The sequence below is a fragment of the Bubalus kerabau genome, chromosome 4 (genome assembly GCF_029407905.1).
Source record: "Bubalus kerabau isolate K-KA32 ecotype Philippines breed swamp buffalo chromosome 4, PCC_UOA_SB_1v2, whole genome shotgun sequence".
NCBI classification, from domain to species: Eukaryota; Metazoa; Chordata; class Mammalia; order Artiodactyla; family Bovidae; genus Bubalus; species Bubalus kerabau.
The window spans coordinates 100213287-100225624 of NC_073627.1; the positions used below are offsets into that span (position 1 = coordinate 100213287).

Below are 12338 nucleotides of genomic sequence, written 5' to 3' on the forward strand. Positions count from 1 at the left end.
AACAAATAGAATTTCTTTTCAGAAGGAAAACTACCTTCCAGGTTCAGAAGCAGTTAGACTATAGAAACTTCTATTTATAAAATCTTGTGTGAACTTTCTCTGGAATGAATTTTAAAAGCATTATTTAAATATACATATTAATACTTTTAATATGATGACAAGATTTAATTACATATTTCTAAAATATTTGTTGTCTTTCATGAAATGTATCTCATAACAGTGACAATGCAAATATTACTTAAACAAAACATTTGGAAATACATTTTAAAATGACTGGACATATGAGTCTTGTCCATATAAAGACAAGGATGTATAATATGACTGAGAGTAAGTAATGCACTTTTTTAGTGTTGACATGAAACAACAGTCCATCAGATATTTCCCAGAAAAGATACATTTATTTGGCAACAGCAGAAAATTGCAGTTTTTTGGTCTGCAACCACAGGGAGCCAAGTCTAAGTTCCCCAGGGCAAAAGAAGAAGAAGCTTTTACAGAGAAGAAAAGGAAGTTGGAATGGCTATAGTAAGTATGTGGCTTTTCATGGGCTACATCTTTGCAAGGAAAGGAGTCTTTCTTCTTTGTGTTGGGCTCTGCTATTGTTACAGTTCATGAGAGCTCCCTCTTTTGGTCTCACAACTCTGTGTAATTAAGGTTTTTGTTATTCAGTTCAGTTCAGTCGCTCAGTCATGTCCGACTCTGCAACCCCAAGAACCGCAGCACGCCAGGCCTCCCGGTCCATCACCAACTCCCGGAGTTTACCCAAACTCATGTCCATTGAGTCACTGATGCCATCCAGCCATCTCATCCTCTGTCATCCCCTTCTCCTCCTGCCCTCAATCTTTCCCAGCATGAGGGTCTTTTCCAATGAGTCAGCTCTTCGCATCAGGTGGCCAAAGTATTGGAGTTTCAGATTCAACATCAGTCCTTCCAATGAACATCCAGGACTGATCTCATTTAGGACTGACTGGTTGGATCTCCTTGCAGTCCAAGGGACTCTCAAGAGTCTTTTCCAATACCACAGTTCAAAGGCATCAATTCTTCAGCGCTCAGCTTTCTTTATAGTCCAACTCTCACATCCATCCATGACCACTGGAAAAAACCATAGCCTTGACTAGACGACCTGTGTTGGCAAAGTAATGTCTCTGCTTTTTAATATACTGTCTAGCTTGGTCATAACTTTCCTTTCAAGGAGTAAACATCTTTTAATTTCATTGCTGCAATAACCATCTGCAGTGATTTCAGAGCCCAAAAATATAAAGTCAGCACTGTTTCCACTGTTTCCCCATCTATTTGCCATGAAGTGATGGGACCGGATGCCATGATCCTAGTTTTCTGAATGTTGAGCTTTAAGCCAACTTTTTCACTCTCCTCTTTCACTTTCATCAAGAGGCTCTTTAGTTCTTTTTCATTTTCTGCCGTAAGGGTGGTGTCATCTGCATATCTGAGGTTATTGATATTTCTTCCAGCAATTTTGATTCCAGCTTGTGCTTCTTCCAGCCCAGCATTTCTCATGATGTACTCTGCATATAAGTCAAATAAGAAGGGTGACAATATACAGCCTTGATATACTCCTTTTCCTATTTGGAACCAGTCTGTTGTTCCATGTCCAGTTCTAACTGTTGCTTCCTGACCTGCATACAGGTTTCTCAAGAGGAAGGTCAGGTGGTCTGGTATTCCTATCTCTTTCAGAATTTTCCACAGTTTATTGTGATCCACATAGTCAAAGGCTTTGGCATAGTCAATAAAGTAGAAATTAAGTTCTTATTAATATATTAGTTAAAGTGAAAATACCTAGAGCATACAAATTAAAGCTCTTATTATGAACAAATGTATATTTGAAACAATTACCAACTATTGTTTTGAAACATTAAACATTAAGATAGTATTTTGCTGAAGAATGGACATTGGTACATTTATCATGAATGCAAATAATTTCTTACTTTTCTTAAATGGACATTTTTTCTTTTCTTTTTTAAGACTTAAATGCATCTTAAGCATTTTTACTTAGGCTCTAACATGTGATGTATTATAGTAATTGATTGGTAGTAGCCAATAAAATAATGTTAGTAGTTAACTACTAAGACTAGAGCTTTTAGATAATTCTATACTTTATGAAAAACATTTGTTCAGTTTGAGGTGTGACAATAAAATACATGAGAATTTTGCATGGAGATAATACAAGAAAGATCAATAAACATGAAGTTTGATGAAATATGTGAAGATAAAAACATAAAAGTTAGATTTATTTAGAGAAAAGAGGTAAAGCTTTTCTGTTTTCAAGTATATGGTAGAAATTATGTGCAGAATTATTTTCATTGCCACCAAACATAAACAAGAGTCTTTGCTTTTAAATATAAATATATGAGATGGTTAGACAGCATCAATGACTCAATGGACATGAATTTGAGGAAACTCCTGGAAATAGTTACATTGTCCATGGGATTACAAAGAACTGGACACGACTTAGTGACTGAACAACCACAACAGCCCCACTACACAGACATGTGTGTTTATGGCACGACTGGGGGATCCCAGTCTCCTTTCCCAATGAAAGCCCTGATGTCCTGTTTACTAGATAAGTTTGTGGAAAGACTGGAATGTAGCCTAGGTATGGATTTTGTTTTATATGGAAATCCAGAGATGAGATTTTTGAGAATCTTTTTTAATGGAACTAGAATATAGAGTATTGACATTTATAGATATTCAAAATTTTTCAGGTAAAGAACTATTAAAACATCATAGTCTGATGTCTAAAGGGAAAAAAATGAAACTGTGTCGGTTATACATGTGAAATTATCAGTCCTAATTAGATTAGTCATAACAGTGATATATATATATATATATGTGTGTGTGTGTGGTGTGTGTGTGTGTGTGTGTGTGTGTGCGTGTGTGATTTTCAAAAATATGATTGGGTTTATTTGTTTCTTGATTAATGTCAAAAAACATTAATGTAGGGATTCCCTGCCTACATCAACGGGTGAAAAATACCTTTTTATTTTATTTCACATCTTCCCTGGTGGCTCAGATGGTAAAGAATCTGCCTGCAATGGAGTAGACCCTAGTTTGATCCCTGGCTCTGGAATATCCCCTGGAGAAAAGACTTGCTACCCACTCTGGGGTATTCCATGGACAGAGGATCCTGGTGGGCTACAGTCCATGGAGTCACAAAGAATAACTTGAATTTTGGACAAACTTCCAGTACAAGATAGTTTTCTGAGATTTAAAAAAAAAAAAAATGCCATCCAAGGACAGCTTTATATAAAGCTGTTATCAGATTTCTTTTTTTTTTCTTTTGAGGCATAAGAAATACTGAAACATAAAACATGTTAAAGAAACAGCCTAATTACAACCATATAATTCAATAGGCTTTCTGCTCTATAATAGTGAATTATTGAGAACAGGAAAGCAATTAATGGAAGAAATCATTTTTAAAATGGGTATTCAGCATTTGGTTCTAGTTTATGGCATTTTATTCATTCTAGTGGCTAAAATAAAACATAGTAAATGTAAATCTTCTGCTGTACAATCTACGTAAACTGTAATAAATTAGTTTAATGATTTTACCTTTAGTTTAAAATGAAAGACCCAGTGTGTAAACTTGTATAGGGCGATTTTAATTTGTGCGGTACAAGGGCCTGTGGCATCATTTCCCTTCCTGTTATTTCCTGTTGTAGGTACCAATATTCTTGTCAGACAACATGCAGATATAAAAGGGGAAGTGATTCTCTGTTGCTTTCACTTAGCAAACATTTATTCATTGTCTACTGCACATGCTAATAAATTATAAAGCTATCTATGAAGTATGAGAGCAGTGTATCAAAACCAAGTAAGAGGCATGAGACCAAAATTGCCTTTAAAATAGGGATTTATCATCAGACACAGATGCAAGGAGGTGCACATTTCTAGGTTGGTTTAATTCTGTGACACACATGTCATGGAAGATTCTGAAAAATTCCTTCCTGAAGCTCTGCTTTCCTTAGTCAGTGGTCTTTCATTCTTAAGTTTATTCCCTCATGGTCACAGGATGACTTATCTGCCAATATCTAATTTTCTAATACCAGACACTGTCTTTTGAAACCTCCCCGCAGACTCTCTCAAGTGCCACTGACCACATTTGGAAAGCACATTTAGAGAGATTAAGCATCTCACATTTTCATATTCTGTAATGGAAGATGGATTTATCAGAATACAAGTGTGTGTGGAGAGCCAATGGCAGTAAGATAAGAAAACAGCAATATTTGATACAAGAGGCAATACAGATTGCTATGCTTTCCAGAGTTTAGAACTGTATTAATGTCTATACATGTAGTAAAACTTCATTAAGGGGATAATACTTGTAAGAGAGAGCATGAATGACAGTTTTCAGATAAAACAAGGGATTCGTAAGTAGCTGGAGTTATTAAAAAATAAGATTCTCCATTCATATGTATACTAAGTGACTAGTATCTATTTCTCAGAATATTCTTGTGGCATAATAAATGTGCCACTCACATATATTTTTGTTTGTTAAATAATAACAGACAATATAGATATGCTTCTTATGGGTATTGCATTGTGTTGGGCCAAAATTGTTGGTTCGTTTTAAGCAGGAAAAAAAAAAAAAAAACACAGAACAAAAAACATGACCCAATAAAATAGAAGCACACTTTTTACTATTTGATTAAAAATGGTTCCTCTTTCAAAGTAGGAAGTATTTATTCTTTAAAATAATGAATCTCTAACTTTTCCAAATGACAAAATTGGGATGATTATAACTTCAATCTCTATATTCAAGATCTGAGGCAGAATTCAATATAACAAAGTTAAAATTACTGTGTCAAGTATCATTAACACATTATATGCATTCATCTTTTTAAACATTAACTCACAATGATAATAAGAAGAAGGTACCAGTGTTTTTCCCATTTTACAAATTCAAAATTTGAAGTAGGAATCAGTCAGAAATTTGGCATATTCAGTTTTTCAGTTCCTCAATCTCTTAGTTTCCTGTCTCACTTCATCTAGTCTAGATGGTTTAAACTTAGACCTGAAAGAAAGCTTCAAAATTTTCTGAAGAAAATAAAAAATATCTCTGCATTATTGAGATATGTAGGATCTAAAACAAGATTTTGAAAAATAAACTACAATTGATGTAGGGAAAGATTCATATTTTTATAGCAATAAAATTAGAAACATGTTTTTAAAAAGTCTTCTTGCTCCATAAAGAAAATAAAAAAGTGAACCCCAGACTTTATTCAAGACATAGAACTAACAAACAGCATGACCTATAAAAACTTTTGGAAGTGATAAGGAAAAGGACAAGCCAACGGCAACAAAAAATAGACCAGCTTATGAGCAGGAATTTCACAAATGAATGGTTTATACTTATATGAAAATATGCTTTAAATATCTCTATGTCTACCACATTGATAAACCTAAAAAATCTGGCAACATTACTAATTGTTAGTGAAGATGTATAACAATGGAAATGTTTTATATACCTTGCTTGGAGGAATGTAGACTGAGACAATCAGTCTAAAAACCATTTTGGCATTTTCTAAAGGGGCTAAAGATATGTTTAACCCATGATAAGAAATTTTCATTCCTAGGAGCATATCCTAAAGCGGTGCTTAAAAATGTGCAACAGAGACTATTTCTGATAATGGTCCTAGCAGCATTATTTGCACTATAAACAGACAAATCCAGAAATGGTCTACAGGTTTGTTCACTTTAAACTTTCAGAGTGAATAAGTGTCTTATAGAGAGATTCTCTGAGATTGTATAAATATCCTGTTCTTTCTCAAACTTCGATCCACTGCTTGTAGCCTCCATTCATGATTTTAGAACTCCATTATTTCCTCTGGATTTATTACTTTGCATTCTGTTATATGCCTTCTGGGTTTCCCTAGTAGCTCAGTTGGTAAAGAATCTGCCTGCAATGTTGAAGACCGGGGTTCTATCCCTGGGTTGGGAAGATCCCCTGGTGTAGGGATAGGCTACCCACTCCAGTATTCCAGATAATTTGGTCAGGATGAAAACATAAAGAAAGTTTCCACACTTGCTTAAGAACCTTAAAATTTGGGGGGCTTCCTTGGTGGCTCAGTGGGTAAAGCGTCCGCCTGCAATGCAGGAGACCTGAGTACAATCCCTGAGTTGGGAAGATCCCCTGGAGAAGGAAATGACACCCGACTCTGATACTCTTGTCTGGAAAATCCCATGGACGGAGAAGCCTGGTAGGCTACAGTCCATGGGGTCGCAAAGAGTCTTCACTTTCACTTTCATTCTGTTATAATGAAGAAACTTCCTATCACTCTCTCTGTCATCTATTTAGACACACTGATTTATTTTTCATTCAAACAGTTATAACCCATTATTCTGAATAGACTGTGTGTGCTGTCTCTTCAGTTCTGTCTGACTCTTTGTGACCTTGTGGACCATAGCCCACCAGGCTCCTCTGTCCATGGGATTTTCCTTGAAAGCATACTAAGGTGGGTTGCCATGCCCTCTTTCAGAAGGTCTTCCCAACCAGGGATTGAGCCTGGGTATCCTGCATTACAGGTGGATTCTCTACTACTGAGGTACCTGGGAAGCCCATTCTAAATAGATTAAGTAAATATGTTTCAAAAGAAATTTTAATGTCACTAACAGCAGAAAAGCATAATCCTAAAACTTGTTAAAATTTCCAACTACAAACCATCCCAAATTACATCCATATTGTTGGAGATGCTCTCAAATGGTTTCACAGGAATCAGTTCAGTTCAGTCGCTCAGTCATGACTGACTCTTTGCCACCCCAAGGACTGCAGCATGCCAGGTCTCCCTGTCCATCACCAACTCCTAGAGTTTACTCAAACTCATGTCCATTGAATCAGTGATGCATCCAACCATCTCATCCTCTGTTATCCCCTTCTCCTCCCACCTTCAATCTTTCCCAGCATGAGGGTCTTTTCAAATGAGTCAATTCTTCCCATCAGGTGGCCAAAGTATTGGAGTTGCAGCTTCAACATCAGTCCTTCAAAAGAATATTCAGGACTGATTTCCTTTAGGATGGACTGGTTGGATCTCCTTGTAGTCCGAGGGACTCTCAAGTGTCTTCTCCAACACCACAGTTCAAAAGCATCAATTCTTTGGAACTCAGCTTTCCTTATAGTCCAAGTCTCACATCCACATCTCACATTCACAGGACTAAAACAATCAAAAATAGCTTGGCAAGGTAGTCTTTACTTCTACCGAAGGGTGTGCTACAGGCAAAGATCTGGGAATAAGCACACAGAGTGGGAAATCCTCTCGATTTTTATCCCTGAGAAGCAGGTTCCCCACCCTGGCTCTTCATAGATTGAGGACCACAGAGTAACAATATTTCCCAGATGTTGCCTAAGTCTTTATTGGATGATTGATAACTATTTTCCCCACCCTTTTAGTTCTTTGTGCATGTCTAGGATAAAGCCCACAAATGTAGCCCACCAAAATGTTCTTAGGAGGAAAAAGCATGAAGAAGTGAAAAGAACAAAGGATTGGTAACTAGCTACCATTTTAGGAATCTTATTCACAAGCCAGCTATATACTTTTCTGTTCAACTGTTCTAAGAATGAATCACTTCTTCATTTCTTATAACTTCTCCTTTGATAGAAAAGACTGTAACTTTCTTACAGATCTTGCCTAATTATATAAAGCCCTTATCAGCTACATATACTTTAATTCAGATTGCTAGCAAGCATGTAACAAAGTTCTGAGGGACAAGGGCTGACACAAGGTGGAGGTGACTATAGCCTACTGCCTTTTTCAGAAAAGGTAGATCCAACTGATTGCCATGTAAAGGGTGCAGTAACAGTCTACAGGCAAATTAGAGAAAGGCATATGAGACACATTTAGTATGAAATTTAGGATTTCTAATTTTGCCTAGGAGTAACCCAGAAATAAAATGTTTCAAAAGAACCTCATAACATTTTACATTTTGAAAACTGTTCAGTGCCTAAATCTCAACAGAGGAGACACATTCTGTAAAATTCTATGAGGATGGCAGCTGCCACCAGCTGCTCTTGCACCGCCCCATCCCCTTCTCAACCTCCTCTTCCTCCTTGTCTTCCACTTCTTTTTCTTCTATTATTCCTACTAGTTAATAATTTTAGCAGATGCCTCATATAACTGACTCAAGTTTTCAGATATGGTATTTTTTATTTATTTATATGTGCTTTTTATTATTTTGTTTAATGTTCAAAATAAGTATTTGAGATTCATATTATTTTCACTCCTGTACAGATGAGGGGCATTGAAAATTTTAAACAAGTTAAATAACTATTGAAATCTGAATACAAAGTTTACCTTCCATTAACTTATATGCTTAATGATAACTGGGAAAAGAGGGATCTCTTTTCCCAGAAATCTGTCTTCTCCAAGTCAAAGCTAACATGTTGTGCCTAGCTTTTCAAAGCATTTTAATCCACTGAATTTACTTTATCTCTACAGTTTTATCTTCTACACCTCCGTACAAATTTTCCAAATGCAGCCTCTTCAAACTCTCAGAAGCATGATAGGATTAGTCCTTCCTCCAAACTTTTTATCACCATGTACTCTTCCTTATCTAAAATGCTCTTCATTTCCTCATCTGTTTTTCCAGTTCATCTTTGCTTAAGTCAAGCATTTTACTGCTTCCTCTGTGGCGATATTCCTCTTCCAGAAAGTTCCATCTTCAAAAAGTGTATAGTACTTAACATTGATGTCTTCCCAGATGGCGCAGTGGTAAAGAATCCGTCTGCCAAGCAGGAGACCCAGGGTTGATCCCTGGCTCAGGAAAATGCCCTGGTATAGGAAATGACAACCCACTCCAATATCCTTGCCTGGAAAATTCCATGGACAAAGGAGCCTGGTGGGCAACAGTCCATAGGGTTGAAGAGTTGGACATGACTGAGTGACTAAGCCTTTAACATTGATAGAAATTAAAAGAGAAATAAAACTCTTGAAATGATGGAGTATCTGTTAGTTCTAGTGTGGAATGTGATTAAGATAGTTGTCTCCATAATCAGGTACCTGAGGGAAAACAAAGGAAACTTTTACTCTACTATTTACTAACAGTGTGAACTTAAGCAGTAAGCTTTCCCTGCCTCAGTTTCTCATCTATAAAATACACTCACATCTATGCAATAGTAGCATGTACTTCATAGCATTTTGCCATTTAAAAAATGTAATATATGTTAAGTAACTGGTAATGCCAAAATTCTGCCTCTCTACACAGGTACTAAATTAAGTCTTGCATACAGAGTTTTGGGTGAAGTAGAAAAGAATAGCTTTATTGCTAGCTAGCCAGGCAAAAGGCCACAGGAGGCTAATGACCTCAAAAATGTGTGTCCTGACCTGAAGAGGGTAGTGAGGAGTCTTTTCTAATGGTTCAAAGAGGAGGATGTGATCAGCTCAGGGATAATCTTCGGATTGGTTGGTGGTGAGGTAATTGAGAGTCATCATCATCAAACTTCTGGTTCCAACCAGTCTGGGTCTGCGTGCTTGTGGGCAGCATATAGTTAACTTATTTCATTTGGTGGGAGCTTTAGTATCTGTGCCGATTCATTCTGAGCTGCATTGATGGCAGGGGATGAGGGGAGGAGGGCTGCTTCCAACTCTGGCACCACCTGGGTGGTCGCCACGACCAAGTGATTCCCTTAACAGCCATTCTTCTCCTCGACTCTATAAAGGCCGTTTTGCACAGAAGACCCTGAAGTAGTCTTATTTTGACATTGATCTTGCAGGGGTACAGTGACTAGTTTATATTGATCTGTATATAGACTATGAGATATTTTTAGGGTAAAGTGTGTTACTCAGTTGGATCACTTCAGACCCTAGTACAGGGCCTAGTAAATAAATAGTAGCTGTGCCTTCAGTCATGTTGAAGGAACCATCTTTTTAACTGAGGCTTACCTAACATTTTATCAGATACACTTAAAATGTTATATACAGCTTTCCTAGAAGAGAAAGAAGACAAGAACGAAAGGGAGTGTGGGGGTGGTGGGGAATCCCAGAATAATTTCAGATCCATTGAAAAAAACAGGTTAGATTTGCATCTTCAGAACTAAACCAAACAGATCCTGCACATCTAAATGATATCACAGAAGCGCTCAAACCATCATTAAACACCTCAAGTTCATATTGTTTTCCAGGCTAACAGTGCCAACCTTTCTTAATATGTAATGTTCTCCAACTTTGCATTGTTTTTTTTTTTTTTTTTTTCTGACCCACATTCAAGCTCTACATAAATGCTGAGTTGAGAACACAAGACTTAGCTGGATAGAGATTGTTCAAATCTGGAAAATGGCAACCTATTTTTTTTCCAGTGAGAGAGCTTTTATGCTATTTAAAGAAAAGTCAAGAGTTCACATAAGTAGATTATTAATAGCTTTTTAGAAAACATGGTGGCTGTATAGAGGCAGTGTGCAGGGTATGCCAGGGAATTAATAAACACAGTATACCCTCCTCTGGAGAAGGCAATGGCACCCCACTCCAGTACTCTTGCCTGGAAAATCCCATGGACAGAAGAGCCTGGAAGGCTACAGTCCATGGGGTCGCTGAGGATTGGACAGGACTGAGTGACTTCACTTTAGTATCTGCAAAACAGCTCAAAGATATTGTTGTATATATCCCTTGAGGGGGAACCAGGACTCTGCCCCAAGGCTGCACTATTGTTTCTTGACTTCTCCTCCCTTGTCTCCATATTCCCTCCCTTTCCTGATTAGCAACTTTTGGAACCTGCCCTTTGGAACTCAGGGAAAGTCTTGGAAGCTGAAAGTGAAGTCACTCAGTCGTGTCCAACTCTTTGGAACCCCATGGACAGTAGCCTACCAGGCTCTGCCATCCATGGGATTTTCCAAGCAAGAATACTGGAGTGGGCTGCCATTTCCTTCTCCAGGGGATCTTCCCAACCCAGGGATCAAACCCGGGTCTCCTGTATTGCAGACAGACGCTTTACTGTCTGAGCCACCTGAAGCTTAAAAAGCAAAAAAAAGCTACAAGCAAAAAAAAAAAAAAAAAAAAACCGGGATGCAGAAAAGCTTTTGTGCCCAGGAGCCCCACAGGGTCCTGATCAGTTTTACTGGCATTGTTTTAACTGCTTTGTATGTACAGAAATTAAATCTCATAGAGATGCTCACTTTAGAGTTGAGGATAGCATTGATTTCTACTTCTTTAGTATCTGTATAAAAAATTGAATTGCCTTTATATTTCACCTATGTTCTATGCAGCGTCAGTGCTCATTGACAGTTGATTACAATTTCCTTTTTAATAGTTCCCAAAGGGTTTCTTACACAAAGAAGCAAGATTAATTTGAGTGTAAAATATTTTCACATAGATACATTAACTCGGTGTTACTGTGGATGACTTTGTCCTACTGCCATGGTTTTGTTAACTACTTAAATATTTATCTGGCATAATAACAAAAATAATAAAATGTAAGTCAGCAGCTGTCAGTGCACATAATTTTGTGGCTGAAAAATTCAAGTAGAAGCATTGCTAGCTAAACGGATCAAAAAGCAGGTAACTCTGAAAGGTCAATTCTGAATTATTGTTACTCATAATCATTTCCCAAGTCATTAAGCCTATAAAATCCAAATGAAATTGAAAGCCATAAAAGTAAATTATAGAAAAGCTGCCTAAGTAGGTAGTGAGAGTGCCATACATGTGAGCAAGACACATGTCTACAGAAATTAGTTTGACTGGATCATTCAGAATAAGACTGCTCTAGTGAACGTTATGTGGCCATTACCATTTACAGAGCCCATATCTCAAAGACATTCTAATTAATCAACCACAAACAATTCAGTGAGGTGAAGTGTTGAGAGAAGCAGTTTTTAAGTATACCCATAAACTGGGATAATAAGTCTCTAGAATTACAAAGGAAGAAAAGCACAGTTAACTGTATAAATAACTACAATTAATCACATTAGATGTCTTTTGTTACAATAGAGATGTATGAGAAAGATGGTTAGGAAATAAATCTGTATTATATAATTCTAATTGAGGGTTAAAAATGTATTTTCCTTCCAAGTGAAAGTTTTTCTTTTGTCATTATCAACTTATTTCGAGTCTCATTTCTCATTTGTACAGTCAGATTTCTTTTGCCATTTATTGCTTGTTGAGACTATTATACCCTTTTTTCAATGAAATATGCTGAAACAGTGCAGATGAAATATGAATATAATTTAATGTTATAATGCAATATTTTATTTTCAGAGTGAATATTGTTTTCTTACCATGCTCACAAGTCTTTTAAGATACAAAATTCTAAACACATCAATAACTCTTGAAGTCAGAATCTACATAGGATTATTTAGGGCCACTGAATTTGCAATTAATGGTTTGTATAATGAAGTGTGAAAA

General features: G+C 36.8%; 1 long non-coding RNA gene across 1 annotated transcript in view; it reads left to right on the forward strand.

Moving 5' to 3' along the window:
* Positions 1-12338, forward strand: part of LOC129650014 (uncharacterized) — a 73943-nt gene that overhangs the window by 41173 nt on the left and 20432 nt on the right. The window lies entirely within an intron of this gene.